The sequence below is a fragment of the Sus scrofa genome, chromosome 7 (genome assembly GCF_054392235.1).
Source record: "Sus scrofa isolate SSC_HxYL_T2T_F1_AM1 chromosome 7, Sscrofa_HxYL_maternal_Yorkshire_Landrace_v2.0, whole genome shotgun sequence".
NCBI lineage: Eukaryota > Metazoa > Chordata > Mammalia > Artiodactyla > Suidae > Sus > Sus scrofa.
Window position 1 is genome coordinate 103,084,672 of NC_139389.1, and position 15,407 is coordinate 103,100,078.

Here is a 15,407-nt window from a genome sequence, read left to right on the forward strand (position 1 = left end):
CGGCGCAGGGCTGTAAAAGCGAGCCCTGGCCAGCTGCGGGGACCTCTACGGGGGAGGAGAAGTCGGGGATGGAGAGGTGTTCTCTCACGCTCCTTTAATCTCGGCTGACCAGCTGTTGCCCTCCCAGGGTTTGTAGAGTTGAGAGTCCTTTGTTTTTGTGTTGGGGGGGTGTCTTTTTTTCCCTTACTTAATTTGGGGCTGGGTTGTTGCTTGGGTTATGAAGACCCATGTTCACTGCTAGGGTCCAGGTGGGACAACCAAAGAAGGGTGCCGCGGACCCCACAGGATGCTCCCAGCATTGCTCCTGCCCCACAGTTTTGTGCCTTGAGATGGAAGGAGGGGCAAATTGAATTTTTCCTATTTAGTTGAAATAACCCGTCATCCTTGAAGCATGCTCGTCCATTTTCAGCCTCTTTCAACACGTTTCCTTCAGGTGGGGGAATGGACTGGTGGAGACTTGGGCAAAGTGACCAAAGTTATAGTGTGAACCCAAGGACAGAAATTGGAATTTTTGACTTTATGATCGACATTGTTCTTGATCAGTGTGAATCAAAGTATTTTCTTCCTCAGCAATTTGATTTTTTTGTATGTGTTTCTTTGTTTGTTTTTGTGTGTGTGTCTTTTTGTCCTTTTTGCGGCATATGGAGGTTCCCAGCCTAGGGGTCTAATCGGAGCCACAGCTGCCGGCCTACACCACAGCCGCAGCAATGCCAGATCCGCGCCGTGTGTGTGAGCTACACCACAGCTCATGTTAACACTGGATCCTTAACCCACTGAGTGAGGCCAGGGATCAAACCCTCAACCTCATGTTTCCTGGTTGGCCGTTTCCGCTGCGCCACGACGGAAATTCCCTTCCTCAGTGATTTGTGCTGTTGGCAGAAACTCAGGTGTACAGGTTATCATGGAGTTTGGTGACTGGTTACTCACGAAGTTATTATGACGGTTCTGTGGCCAAGGACATGTGTCTCAGATGCCCTTGACCGTTCTTCCTGGTGGCCATGAAGATACTAAACATGTTTGGACCTCAGGCATAGAGAACAACCCTTTGCCCCTGGGGATCAGTAGAAAAAGGCTCTAACAGTCCAGCTGGCCTAAGACACCATGGCCTATTCTGAAGTCACCTAGGAATTGCCCGGAGGACTGGCTGAGCCCCTTTCCACCCAGGCACAGTCGGTAGGGGAGATTGACACATGGCAGTCCAGTGGGCCCCGTGCAAGATCGAAGCTCCATTCATCTTAGACGATTGGCTTTCTTTCCTCTGTCGATTTACTGGGACAGCAGCAACTTCAATGAGATGACGCCATCCCCTTTAGGAGCCTCGGGTGGCATATGAATATCCTTTTGTCTAGTAATAATAGGTTTCGGGAGATAATAGCCTTAAACACTAAAAATTAAATGTGCTTGGATGGGTCAAGGAAAGAACAAGAGGGAAAAAGTAGTTTTTACTAGAGCGAAGAGGGGTTTCTAGTTTTAGGACTACAAGTCTTTCTATGCTGGTTGAACTGACGGCTGATTTCATGTGCAAGAGAAAGCATCCTGAGATTCATATTCCCCGCAAACCATCCCTGCAGAAAGCTGGAGTCCGTTTGAAAGATGATGTGCAAGTGCATGGCTTGTGTCTCTTCTCAAATAAATTCAACAAGCAAAACCAGCTCAGAATGGTTGGGACGAATCAGGGACTCGTGGTTGTGAAAGAGACAGACTTCAAAGCTTGGTATGAATGTTCAAGTTTTATTTCCACTCTTGCTTTCCAGCTGGATCTGCTCTGGATTTAGTGCAGGATGTTTGAAAATGTGGCTCCCTGCTAATCTCAGACAGTTGCTATGATCAATGGTTTTTTTCATTTCCGATAAAAAAACACTGGTGTTTCTGCTTAAGTTGTGTGTACTTTCCGCTTTATTATTATAGTTGTAATTTATTGTCCAGCATTACCCAAATTTGTGATCCATTAACCACAATCTTTGGGGCGGATTGGTCAAGTTAACAGAACTCTGTCCACACTTTGGCTCCAAGGCCGTCCGCAGCCCAACCCCAAACTAAATGTTCACTGGCTTGGGTAGGGCCATGTACAGATGCGCGCTGGGTGGAACGGCTTTAAAAATCCACCTCGCACGGGCGTGGTGCAGGTTGGTTATAGTCAGTTTTTTGAAAGTGTGAAGTATCACCATGTGACCACAAGATTAATATCAACAATGGTCAGCATTGTCAACATCAGCATTTCCATAGTATTTTAAGAATGTCTTCAGGTGATGAATCATTTAACCCACCTCAAGCAAGTGAAGCCTGGAGGGGGAGAAGGGAGCTGCCCAAGGGCCACAGAGTGAGGGAGAGGCGGAGGGCGCTGGAATGGAAGTCAGGGCCTCTCCCGTGCAATCCTAGATTTGGACGCTGCTGCTTCTTAAATAAGTGTTCATGTCCTGGTGACCTTTCAGTTTTTGCTTCCAAAGCCACAGACATATATCAACACACACAAGTTCACGTGCGTCTGTTCACGAGGAGACACACGCCTTCCCGTGCTCCACTCTCCCTAGTTTTCTAGAATCTATGGCACTTTGCCGAGTATATGCCACTTCCAACAGCTGTTCAGACACCATAAAAGGGCTGATCTCTGGAAAAAGATTAGAAGATTGAAACACCACCCAGACCTTGTGATATTTAGCTAAAGAAAGCCTGAATGGGAGTTCCCGTTGTGGCGCAGTGGAAACAAATCCGACTAGGAACCATGAGGTTGCAGGTTTGATCTCTGGCCTCGATCAATGGGTTAAGGATCTGGCATTGCTGTGGCTGTGGTGTAGGCTGGCAGCTCTAGCTCCAATTAGACTCCTAGCCTGGGAACCTCCATATGCTGTGGGAGTGGCCCTAAAAAGCAAAAAAAAAAAAAAAAAAAAAAAGCCTGAGTGATCCATGAGGTGGGAGGAACCAGAGTTGGGGGGCGGGGGGACGCAGCCTACAAACGTCTGAAAAGTGCTGGATCTCACAGAGGAGGGGACTCAGGATTTTCCACTGGGAGGCCAGGGGCAATGGAACCAGGGCTGAGGGATCAAAAGGAGAAAGCAACAGCCAACCGCCAGGAAGTCCTCCTTGGTCGGGAGCCCTGTTTTCCTAGTGGGAGTTTGCCTGAGATGCATTTGAAGCAGGAGGCGCATTAAGATCAAATGCGATGAGAGCGGGACGTTTTCTTTGGGAAGCCGTCTTTGAGGTGGTTCCACAAGAGCTGGGCTGGATGTTTTGAAAGTTTTTTCCCCTCACCCTCGGACCTCTTCATTATTTAGAATTTACTGGCTTGTTGCCCAGACCTACACACCTTCCTGTCCACATCTCAGTGCTGTGAAGGCAGAAGGGACGAGAACACCAAAGCCAGTTGGGCCAGTTGCTTCAATGACAGCGATGATGGAGCCCAAAGCCCAGAGGATGGGATGCCAGGAGCGGGTGGGATCCCCCTAGGGCGAGGAACTTGGAAGGGGAAGGATTCTCTAAGAAGAAATCCTTATTTCCCATCATTGAACAGAATTCTGTACCAAAGATGAGAGGCCTGTAGATCAGCAATCATAAAAAAGAAAAGAATGGCTGGTTTCTAGGAGTGGTGCCAGGGGATAACTTCGTTTGGGTTGTTATATGGCCTGGAAAACTTTCAGAATGCGTTGGTGATGTTTACTGGGATTTGGGAAGGATTGTCACAAGGTCCAGCAGGGTGGCCTGGCGCAAAGACAGTCCAGCTGAGCTCTGACGTAGGTTTGGCTCTCTCTGAGGGCTTTGCTTCTCTTCATTTTTCTGATGGGCCACTCGATAAATAACTAGTTGGGGTAACCTGTCTTTCAGTCAGGCTGACTTTTCTTGCACATTAGCTGCATTCCTGCATATATTAGCATAGTTTTAGAGCTGTGGGCCCTCCAAAAAAAACTTTTTGGCTAGACGGGGAGACCTTTAAGTGCCTCTCAATCTGATGATCTCGTGAGTTGGGGGGCCCCTACTATATGCCCTAAGCTCATGTTATAGGAAATCCAGAAATGAGTAAGATAGGGTCAAGATGTTTACTGTGTAGGAGTTCCCATCATGGCTCAGTGGTTAATGAATCCGACTAGGAACTATGAGGTTGCAGGTTCAATCCCTGGCCTTGCTCAGTGGGTTAAGGATCCGGCATTGCCGTGAGCTGTGGTGTAGGTCGCAGATGTGGCTCAGATCTGGCGTTGCTGTGGCTCTGGTGTAGGCCAGCAGCTACAGTTCTGATTGGATCCCAGCCTGGGACCCTCCATATGCCGTGGGAGTGGCCCTAGAAAAGGCAAAAAGACCAAAAAAAAAAAAAAAAAAAGTTGTTTGCAGTGTGGAGAGTTCCCGTTGTGGCTCAGTGGGTTATGAACCCAACTAGTATCCATGAGGAGGTGGGTTTGATCCCTGGCCTCGTTCAGTGGGTTAAGGATCTGGTATTGCCATAATAAGCTGTGGTGTAGGTCAAAAACGAGGCTCAGATCCTGCATTACTGTGGCTGTGGTGTAGGCCGGCAGCTGCAGCTCCGATTTGACCCCTAGCCTGGGAACTTCCATAAGCCGAAGAGACAGCCCTAAAAAGTTAAAAAAAAAAAAAGAAAAAAAGATGTTTACAGCGTAGTGTGAGGATCACTGTAAAGGAGAGCAGTTTAGGTGGAATGTGTGCAATGCTTTAGACAAGTATGATATCCACCAAAGTCTCTAGGATTTTGTAGGGAGTAAGCATCTCCTAGAGCAAAGGGGGATCCGAAGGGTCCAGGGAGGAAGAAGTAAGAGATGGGCCTTGAGGGATGGATAAGATTTCAATCGGCAAAGAAGAATAAAGATCAGCAAATGCTGTGGCCTGAAGGCATTAAGTTCAAAATGGGCCTTGTCTGCCCTTATCTCCTAATAGTCTCCCGCTCTCAAAACCTGTACCAGCCACCAGCCCACTCCCTTGTTCCCCAGACTCTGGGCTTCCTGTCTCTGGTCTTTGGCCCTGGCTGTTCCCACTGCCTGGAGCACTTGTCCAGATCTTCCCTGGGCCTGTTCCCTCCCCACCTTCAGTCTCACTCATCTTCTCAGAGAGGTCTTCCTTCACCTCTCAATCTAAGATGTAACCACTGCCCCTATCCCATCCTTTTCTATCCCCTAAGCCTGCTTTATTTTTCTTCATTGCCCTTATCACTGCCTGACCTTATATGATAAGTTTATGGGTTTATGGGTTTATGGTCTGCCTCCTTTGCTTTCAAATAATCTTCTCTAGGGCAGGGACTTTGTCTTGATCACTCCCGGATCCCCTAGTTCCTGGAGGGTACTCTGTAAATAGGGGATCTGTGTGGGAGGGAGACATAGGATAAGTTGGGAAGGGAGTAAAGGAGCCCCATTCGCCTGGGGTTTAAGGTAAATGTAGGAGGTTGTGTGCAATACATTTAGAAGTAAGTTGGGGCCAGACCGGGAATGCCAGGCGGAATTTAGGTTTTGTGATAAAATGATCATAGTTATGTACTCTAGAGACTATCTGTTTGAGATGTCCAAGGCAGCTTAGGGATGGGGGATTGGCAGTAAGGAGACAACCAATTCATCACATTTTTAGGGAAATGGGACACCCATTATGCACCAGGAACTACTGTGTTTGGTGCTAAGGATACAGAGCTGGAAGAATGTTGTTCAAAATAGAGGGTAGATCATTATCAAAGATGTGGTGGCAAGAGCATGGTCCTTTGAAGAGCTGCCAGTCATTCCTTATGATGGGAGTTCAGGGGGCACATGGGGGGTGCAGGGAGGAGACTTGAGAAGTAGGCAGTGTGGATCGTGAACATTGGGCATGCCACGTTAGAGAGGCTATGACTTTTCCTGAAACCTCTGTGAGAAGAATGTGAGGATGAGCCATTGGACATGGATCATTTCCTTCATCAACATGATGGTCGAGGCTGATTTGACAGGCTGGGATGTTCTTTCTCCCGTAGAGTTCCACGTGCATCGCTTCCTAAGCCACATGCCCCAGGATGGATGCTTTCCCAGATAGAGTAGTGGTGTTCTTCAGTCAGGGGTCTAGAGTGACTTCATTCCAGTGGTTCTCAAACTTTAGCCGGCATCAAAATCACCTGGAGTGGTGACTCAGGCACACATTGCTGGGCTCCTACTCCCAGAGTTTCAAGCAGTCTCAGGGGAGGCCAGAGAGCTTGCGTTTCTGACAAATTCTCAGGAGTTGCTGATACTTGAGTTCTAGAGACCACACCTGGAGAACCATTGAGGCTCTGATCTGCCGTAGGCATGGGAATACCAAGATGAGTGTGTCTTCATCCGAGCGCTCAAGGAGAAATATTTGAAGAGAGGAGAGAGACATGTAGAAGGGGTGCCATCAGGATTTATGGTAGCCCCATGCCTCCATGGAGTCCCCAGTGGTGTTTCCTGCAGGTGTGGGAGAGAGTATTTCCTAGACTGTTTCAGGGCTCTTTGGGTAGCAAGAAACAGAAAGCCATTCAAGTTTGCTTTAGAAAAATCAGACCTATGATTAAGTGTAGCTAACATTTATGGACTATGTGTGCCTGGCATTGTACATCCACCATTGTATTTAATTCTCAAAGCAACCCTCTAAGGCAGATGGTAAACAGTGTCCCATTTTATGGCTGAAGGAACCGAGTCCCAGAAAGCAGCACAGTTACTGGCAGAGCCAGGATTCCAACCCAGAGAGTCTGGCTCCAGATCTTACTTTTTCATCCACAAAGTTCTTCTTTAAGGATGCTGTTGGCATTCTCATGGCCATGTGCAAACAGGAAGCAGAGTACAGTCGGATTACATGGAAATTGGAAAGATTGCAACTTAGATCATGCTCTTCATTTTTCTCATAGCTGCCTTAGCTTTCCTTGGCACTGACCCTTGACCTTATGAGCTGATTGGCCCAATTTACCTCTTCACACCTGCCAATTCCATAGCCGGTTCATCTTTTGGTCCAATCAGCTGTAGCCAAAAAGTCGTATGAAAGGATACGTGTACTGGTCAAGAGCATGACCAATACACGTATCCTTTTATAGTGTCCACGGAAAGGGGGCATGTTCCCCATATAAGGGGTGGTGTATGAAGGGAAGATCCCTTTAGAAGGAATCTTCTACTACTCAGTGAAGTGAGTACACCAGCATAAAATCTAGCTAAGTGACTGTGTCCAGCTGAGCAGATTTTTCTTAAAATATGTTTGCTTATCAAACGCAAAGGTCTCTGTACCTCCGTCAGTCCCTTCAATCACATCCATTCTCAGAATCATCCTCTTCTAGATCAATTTTTCGATATTACTTACCTATCACTAGTTTATGCCTTTAAGCCTCCTGTTTTTATTTCTAAACATTTGAAAGCATTTTCTTTCCAGTTCCCGACAGCCGTCATGCTCCTCTTTGATATAGTTTTTCTCCTCTGCCCACAGTCAGCCCTGGAGTGTCACTTCACAGGAGAGAGAGGTCTCTTCTGTTGATTCAGAATTCCCTCCCTACTCTAAACAATTATTATCTGATGAGATATGAGGCCTAAGCTTACCTGTGTATAAGTCGCCTCCTCCTCAGGGACATGTGGCAGGCACACTAGCACAGACTGTGTCCTGTGGTCTGCTGTCACTTACCCCGGCTTAAGATAAGATAAGGCAGAGAAGCCAAGATGGCAGCTGGTAACTAAAGTGCATGCAGTGGAGAACTCTCTGTCAATTACATCCTTTCCAGAATTTACCATGTGCTGGAGCAAAATTACTCCCTATCTTCAGAGAGGGTCTGAGTTTTTAAGAGAGAGAGAGAGAGAGAGAGAGAGAGAGAGAGTGTGTGTGTGTGTGTGTGTGTGTGTGTGTTAGAGAGGGGTTCTTATGTTTAAATAGAAGACATCGAGGCCTTTTTAGGTTCTGATGTTGATTTTTCTCAACCATGCTTTGATCTAATAGGCCCACAAAAGCAGCTAAGACTCTAAGTTTGCCTCTGTATTACTTCCAGCTACAGAGGATGGATGACTAGAGAATAGTAGTTAATGCTTAAATATTTGGTGAATTAATGAGTTACAAGAGGGACAGCCAGGCAGTTCTCTGGTGATGCAGCAGGTCAAGGATCTGGTGTTGTCACTGTGGTGGCTCTGGTTCGATCCCTGACCTGGGACTCTCTGCATGCGGTGAACAAGGCCAAAAAAAAAAAAAAAAAGAAAGAAAAGAGAGAGAGATTGAGAGACAGTCAAAGGACTAGTTAAAGCTTTACACCTGTCCTCACCTAAAAGAAGCATGAAATTGCCATTGCGATTTTTCTCCCCAGTATATCGTGTATGCTCCACAGTTCCTTCCAAGCGAGGTCAGCTTTAACTATGTGCCTGTACTGTGTCGACAAGGAACAATGGGCAGCACAGGGAAAGTGTCAGAGAGGAAAGAACAGGGGCCCAACAGCTCTGCTTTGGAAAGAGAAATCTCCCACATTCGCATAAAAGTGGTGAGTGAAGTAGTTTATTCTGATTTACAGTAAGCGTATTTATTAAAACTCTAGGGTCCTGTGCTAGACAGATGGCTGGGGAAACAGAGACAGAAGCTAAGCCCCTGCTCTTTGGAAAGACCACAGTCAGGTGGTTGGAGAATCATGATGTACGAGTATACAGAGGTGCTGTGATGGCTCTACGTTCAGGATTTTGCTGGGGAAGCACATAGAAGTCCTGGTTTGGGGCCAAGAGCATTCTAGGAAGTTTCTTCAGTGAGGAGACACTTGAGCTGGCTCTTGAAGGATCAGTTGTGGTCCCCAAGAGGAGAAAGAGGAAGGGAAGGTGCTCCTGGCCAGGAGAAAAGCCCGTGTCATGGACAAGAGGCAGAGTGCCACGGAGGACCATGGAAGGTCCATTATGGCCAGCGAGGAAGGGAGTGGCAAGAGGTTGGTCTTCAGAAATGAGCAGGGGCCAGATCGTGAAGGGTCTTATCCATGATGCTAGTCAGTTTGAATGCTTTGCAGAGGGCCATGGGAAGCCATTGAAACGGGAGTGGCAGGGTCATTTGGTGGCTCACTTTACAGGTTAGAGGGGAAGAGGATGAAACTAGAAAACTTGGATTTTGATCTCTTTGAGAAGTCACTTCTGGGTGGAGATAGCCCCAAGTTTCTTAAGGCCACGGGAACTCTATAAACCTTTTTTCTTTTTCAGTCTTTTTGTCTTTTTAGGGCTGCACCTGTGGTATATGGAGGTTCCCAGGGTAGGGGTCCAATTGGAGCCGTAGCCGCCAGCCTACACCACAGCCACAGCAACGCCAGATCCTTAACCCACTGAGTGAGGCCAGGGATCAAACCCGTGTCCTCATGGATGCTAGTCGGATGTGCTAACCACTGAGCCACGTCGGGAACTCCTGAAACTCTATAAACTTTATCCATTCTTAAGTCTAGGCTAGGTGGCCCAGTCTGGTTGGATTTCCCACCTCATCAACCTGGGGGAGATATCTTCAGTGTATTAGCTTCTAGATACCATCACATAAGCCCTCTATTTGTCAGGGTACCTTCTAGTTGGAAAGGGCTATCTGTACTTCTTGGCCAGATGGTGAGAGACAGTAGCAAATGATTTAAGTACTAAATGGCACTATGGAAATAAATACGTGTTTTATGCTCCTTTTGCTAATGATTGCATTAATAATACTGAGTGCCTATTACATGTCAGGCACTGTCCTAAGCATGAAACATCTCAGCAACCTTGTGGGTTCAATTCTTACCCGCATTTTACAAACAAAGAAACTGAAGCGCACAGCGTTTACGCAACTTGCTAATGATCTCCCAGCTAGTGATTAGTTGGCCTTAAGACTTAGAAAGTCTGGCTCAGAGTCCATGCTCTCGACACTACCCTACCCTCAGCTCTACAAGATAATACAGTGACCGAGTAGAGCTTGTAATTACGTATTTCTGTGATTCATTGCCGGAGTTGAAGGGTTCCATGCTGCAATACGATAATTGTGGTCGTTTCTTTGCACACCCCCTGAATCTCCTTATAAACAGACATGAGAGAAGCAGTGTGTTTTAACAGCAGATAAAGCACTGCATTTGGAATTCGGCGATGTATGTTCAAGGGCCAGCCATGCCACACGCCCTCTGTTATTTTGAGCAAGTCTTTTAACGTCTCTGGGCCTCAGTTTCATATACACAGGGGGTCACATTAAACAATGCCAGTGAAATTTGCATCTTGAAAAGACAAATTGAAAATTTCTCTTTAAAGCTTCTGACGGGCTTCTCTGTTCGTCCTTTAAAGATGAACAAAGCAAACCCCAGGCTGGACCAACCCTCCTGGGCATTTTGTCACATCTCTTTGTAACTCTTGTTATGTTAGTTATCTAGAGCAGCAAACTTCATATTTTTTGAATCCCTAGCTCATCATTTTTCATCATGTTATCCCCAAATATGGCAAATTCCTATCTGTAAAGTATAGTTCGCCTATACTATTAAGTTATATAACATACCAAAAATAGAGATTTAAAATTTTTATTTATTTATTTATTATTATTATTTTTTTGTCTTTTGTCTTTTTAGGGCCGCACCTGCGGCATATGGAGGTTCCCAGGGTAGAGGTCTAATCGGAGCGGTAGCTGCCGGCCTAAGCCAGAGCCACAGCAATGCAGGATCCGAGCCCTGTCTGCGACCTACACCACCACTCACAGCCACACCAGATCCTTAACCCACTGAGCAAAGCCAGGGATCGAACCCACAACCTCATGGTTCCTAGTCAGATTCGTTTCCGCTGCGCCATGACGGGAACTCTGAGATTTTTTTTTAAATAATGAAATAGGTTCTACTCTTTTCCTCCCATATCCTAATGAGTCATCTCTGTGCTTGTTGCTGATGTCAGGAAGACAATTCACATCTCTCCCTTCCTTGTTTTCATAGCAGAGCTCTTTACCATCCCAAGAAGAATGAGACTGAACCCAGAACTTGAGCATTGGTCCAGTCTTTTAATCATGCATTAAATTCAAGTGTGGAACATCTATAAGATGAAATGCTTGCTGGGTGTTCAGGGGTAACAAGGACACTAGCAGGCCTGCCCTTTGCCCTCTAGAACATACAGGCTAATTCTCATTTTTTGTCAGCCGTATCTGGTTGGAGCCTCGGGGTTCTATATCCTGTAATCCGCTAAACTTTACATCGGCCCTGGCTGTATGCGTGGTACTAGAGTGAACAGGACAGATAGGAAATTAGGAAAGGCCAGAAGATGAGGTCCACACACATGAAAGGGCTCCAGTCACATGACAGACCAGCACCTAGTGAATCACCTGGGAGAGAGACTTACGATGACAGAGACACTCAAGGATCAAGGAAAGGAGAGGTCACCCTGATCTTACAGTGGCTTGGGCCACCCTCTTGGGATATCAGGACCTGAAGAGGAGGATGTCCCTGAATCACGGTGTGTGGAGGGCCCTATATCCCAGCCAGCAGCCAACCCCCATCTCTGCGTTGGCCCCCCGGACAAAGTGGCAGGCTGTAAAGCAGCCCACTTCCTGAGAACTTGCCAGCCAGGTCATGGTAGCCGGGGGTGCCGCTCAGCCCCTGTGGTGGGCGGCTGCTTCTTTGGGCCAGCTGTCACATGAGCACAAAATCAGATAAACCGCTCTTGGTTCTTAAGTTCTCTCCAAACACAATTCAGCACATCCGGCTGGAGTGGTCCTGTTAGCTGGCTTTCCTCTGTCGAGGATCGTCTGGTTTTCCTGCCCCTCAGGGCTGGGGTTTGGAGAACCGTTGAAACAACTTTGAGAGAGCTGTTAACCCTTTAAAGTTTAGCTCTCGATCTCCAAATAGATTAAAAAATGATTTGCAGCCAAAGCTATACTGTCTAGGGCAGTTTTGTTTTTTGTTTTTGTTTTTTTTTTTGTTTTTGTTTTTTTCTCTTTTTAGGGCTGCACCTGTGGCAAATGGAGGTTTCCAGGAGAGGGGTTGAATCGGAGCCAGCCTATGCCACAGCCACAGCAACGCAGGATCCGAGCCAGGTCTGCGACCTTTACCACAGCTCACAGCAACACCGGATCCTTAACCCACTGCGTGAGGCCAGGGATCAAACCCGCATCCTCATGGATACTAGCAGGGTTCATTAACCACTGAACCATGATGGGAACTCCTAAGGTAGTTTTAAATAATACCAAAATCATGACTTAATCAATCTTGCCCTCTACTCAAGGTTGGCTTAGAGAAGTAAGAGATTATAATTCATGGATCCTTTTCTGGTTTTGTAACCAAATCTACATTCTCAGGCTGAGGTAACCACCTTGCCCTTCTTAGTTTATTTATCTGCGACCCTGGGCAAAGTTGTCCATGCCTCATCTGGTTGGGTTTCAGATTTTGTGAGAAATCACTTTGCTTCATGACAATACACAGCTCAGCAGAGACTAGCATGATTGATTCCAGGCACGAACTGGAACAAGCCCGAGCTGAACAGCTCTACCAGAGGAAGTCATCTACAGTTGGTTTGCATGACCAGCCTGCCATGGCCTGTGACCAACTGGCATCACGGACCACGATGGGCCTGGTGGAACTATAATCTTTTTTTTTTGTCTTTCTGGATGCATCCGTAGAATGCAAAGTTCCTAGGCCAGGAATTGAACCTGTGCCACAGCAGTAACACCACCAGATTATTACCCCACTGAGCCACCAGGGAATTCTGGGAACTATAATCTTGATCTTTTCCCTGCTGATAAACATTCTTGCCATTAAGTTCACTTGGAGTTGGTGGGAAGGGTGTACTCAGGACATCATGGAAAACACATTGTCAGTCATGCTGTCTCTTTGGGAGGATGTATTTGCATGTCCGTAATAACCCGAATAAGATTTCAGTAGGAAGGGCTTGGTGGACAAAAAGCAGGAAAGTGCGTGTTGCTCACTAGAGGACAGGTCGTGGTGCGCCAGGCAAAGCATTTCGCCATTAGGAAAGGAGTCTAGAAAGGCGAGGAGACTCATGAGAAAGGAGGTGATGTCTGTTGTTCAGGCTGAGTGGGGATGAGAAAGGAAATTCAGAAACCTCCATGACAGCTTCTCTTGGACTGGATGAAAATATTGCCTTTTTTTTTTTTTTTTTTTTTCCTAGCTGGAATTTGCCAGGGTCAGTTCACGTCTGGGTTTTCAGCACTTAATACAGGGCCCTTTTGTCCTGGGAGGCGGCTGGACTGGTTTTTCCTCCAGGCAGGTGCATGGAGGGCGTTTATTGTAGCCTGAAACGCAAACACCAAGCCCCTAGGCCCTGATCCCCACGCTCTCCAGTGTGGCTCAAGGAAGTAAAGTGAACAATGTCTCTTGCAACAGACGAGCACTGTAAATGCCACTCCTGAATGAAATATTTCTTAAAACGTTGTCTCTGTAACCCGATCATCTCTTAAAACTTAATTCTATGTCGGGGAAAGGAAGCCATTGGCTCCTCCAGCTGTCCAGGTTGAACGAGAGCGGACAATGGAGCATATCCGATTCACGGCCTTGCTTAGGTAATCAGATTAATATCTCCCGAATTGAATTTACCCTTTTGATACGGAGTCTTTCAGCTGCCTTGTTCCACAGCTCAAATTCTGACAAAGCTGTGCGGCCTTTGAGTAATTTCCCTGAAACCTATATTCGGGAAGCCTGTGCTCTTTCGAGCACTTTTTGGGACTTGTACCAATTAAATCTGTTTCTGGCACACTTTTAATGGCATACTTTCCCCTGAGTCAACAACGGCTCCAAAATCTGAGGTCATCTGTTTAATTTAAAAGCAAAGGTTATGAAACAACCATTTCAGGCTTCATCAGCCAAGCCCCTGTGGCTTTGAAACGGGTGATGAGACAGGGGAAAGGCTAATAAACTGGCTTTCTTCCACACAAAATAAATTAATTACCGAGTGTCTGTGAAATTCATATCAAGCCAGGTTTGTCCACACCCTCCCCGCCAGCCCAGCCAGTCCCTTTCTCTTCAAGCTCATCCTCTTCTCTTCTGGGACTTTCATACTCGAGATGGAAGTTCACCCTCTTGCTGTTGTTCTTGCAAAACAAACATCTGGACTGGATTTTTGTCAGCTGGAGTAGTTGCGAGAGAACTGTAAATGATGCAGGGATTTTTTTTTTTTCCATGCTTATTAAATTTATTTATAGCCAGTCTGAAGCCAGGAAACATGTTTTTAAATGGCTAGAGCCCTTGATTGGAGGTGCTCGAGGAACATACCATGGATGGTATCCGCGCCGCCCCCCCTGCCTCCGCCCCATCGCCATTGCCATTTTTCTAAATAATACAAGGGTAGAATTACATAATTTGCCCTTTGGGTGGTTTTTGTTTTCTTTTTCCTGGAGGACCCTTCATTAGGATATTTTGTGCGTCGGAATTCTTCCCTTGTATTAGCCTATCCAATGTGCCATCCTTTCTGTCAGTCAGAGAGAAAAAAATGCAACTGGCAGCATGTTTCTGAGTAATTGCAGTGATGGAACGTGGGTTTCTGGTTGTTTGAGACATGAACCAGGGCACAGGTATTTTTCTTTGGCCAGAAGAGCACCACTTGGATCCTGTTCCTACCTTTTCCACTCAACAACCTCTAAATTCTTAAAAGCTGCCAAATTTGAAAGAATCTCATTCATTTTCTCATTATTTAAGATAATAAAAGGCTCCACAAGGGGCTTAACGAAAATCATTTATAAAATCCTTTGCGGTACCCTTAGACCTTATTAAATCACAATGCCTTGGAGTTTCTATAATTATTTAAGAAACAAACATCTTCTAGGGGTGGCTGAGTGAGACGATTTTTTGAGGTCCCTTCCAGTGCTATGATACAAGATGCTTCTTTGCTTTTACTTTGCTGTCAGAAAGAAAAAAATATAAAGAAAGAAAGGCTGTTTGGCAATGAGGTTTGCTACCCACAGGCGTTTTCTTCTCCAGCGAAAAGACCATTCTGCTTCCTGCCACCCAAGTAAACCCAAGTAAGTCATCCTCAGCCTGAACAATGGAGCTTAATGTTCTCCAGCTTGCTAAGGGTTAGTCTCTGCTGTTTGGAAAGTGAATTGAAACCAAATGCACTTTCTATTGGAAAAGATGCCATTGATCTAGGCTCATAGGCAATATTGAGAGGAAGAAAAAAAAAATCCTTGCTGCTCTCTCCTGACATGACTTATTTTGCTGCTAGACCCATGGACATATCTTTGATGCAGTGTCACTCTGTTTTATGATGTCCCTGTGCCCCTGAAGAGCGGTGTTCCGCAATTCAGTTCTGAGAAACACGAACAGGTTATGTAGTGAATTGTCCTGCCGATGGACTGGGAAGCTCTTCTTCCAGCAAGACTCCTTTTTGACGAAGAGAGCATAAAAGATAGCTCATGTTCTCCACTGCAAAAGGCAGCTCTGTTGCATCTGCCTGATGGGGAAGACCTTGAGGCTGAGCAGCCTCGTCAGATGTGGTCTCTGCTGCCCACGTTCCCGTTATTAAAGTAGAAGCCAAGCCACTGGCACTGGTCCTGGCAGTGAAATGAACCAC

General features: G+C 46.3%; 1 protein-coding gene across 32 annotated transcripts in view; it reads left to right on the forward strand.

Annotated features, from left to right (window-relative positions):
- The window catches only part of RAD51B (RAD51 paralog B), a 790,317-nt gene that overhangs the window by 425,600 nt on the left and 349,310 nt on the right, over window positions 1-15,407 (forward strand). Inside the window, exon 9 of one of the 32 annotated variants that reach the window (XR_014811024.1) lies at window positions 2,796-2,891. The exons of the other annotated variants lie outside the window; for them this stretch is intronic. The gene's annotated coding sequence lies outside the window, so the exon portion shown is untranslated. Of the gene's footprint in view, window positions 1-2,795; window positions 2,892-15,407 lie in introns of those variants that run through there. 32 annotated transcript variants of the gene reach the window in all.